The sequence below is a fragment of the Asparagus officinalis genome, chromosome 2 (assembly GCF_001876935.1).
Source record: "Asparagus officinalis chromosome 2, Aspof.V1, whole genome shotgun sequence".
NCBI lineage: Eukaryota > Viridiplantae > Streptophyta > Magnoliopsida > Asparagales > Asparagaceae > Asparagus > Asparagus officinalis.
In genome coordinates this window covers 39618144-39618658 of record NC_033795.1, presented here as the reverse complement: position 1 = coordinate 39618658, position 515 = coordinate 39618144, and the positions used below count along the sequence as shown (strand labels likewise).

At 31.8% G+C, this 515-nt stretch overlaps 1 protein-coding gene across 1 annotated transcript in view; it reads left to right on the top strand.

Moving 5' to 3' along the window:
* The window catches only part of LOC109830683 (14 kDa zinc-binding protein), a 16239-nt gene that overhangs the window by 10184 nt on the left and 5540 nt on the right, over positions 1-515 (top strand). The window lies entirely within an intron of this gene.

Genomic DNA, 515 nt, shown 5'->3' with positions numbered 1-515 from the left:
TTAAGTGAATGATCAAATTCGTTTTTTTTTATCGAGTTACATAACATACCTGCTAGATCTAGATGTTATGAAATTACTTTCAAAATGAAATAAATGGCTACTTTTCTGAGCAAATACACACTTTGAGTCCCATGGAATCAGATTACTGTTCTTTATTTTCCTATACATTGCTTGAGGGGTAAATCTAATCGCAGTTTAATTTACGTTGAAATAGAATTTATTTCATTATCAGATCCTTGAGTGTATACATCAGGTTGCGACCATGGATAGCACTTATTTCTAGCCTAATGCACATTTATAAAATCAGCGACGAGTCTTATTTTTTTCAAGATGAAGCCAATTTATGTAATTGCTGCTATGTTAACATTTAGTTGGATTACATTTTACTGTAGTTCTAATACAATCCTTTTCGCTCAGGTTTGAACTTCATTTTTTATTAGGGAAACACGGTTGACCAGGGAAACTAACACTTTTTCCGTCATTTGTTTCTTGTGCATTTTTTTTAACAACACAAG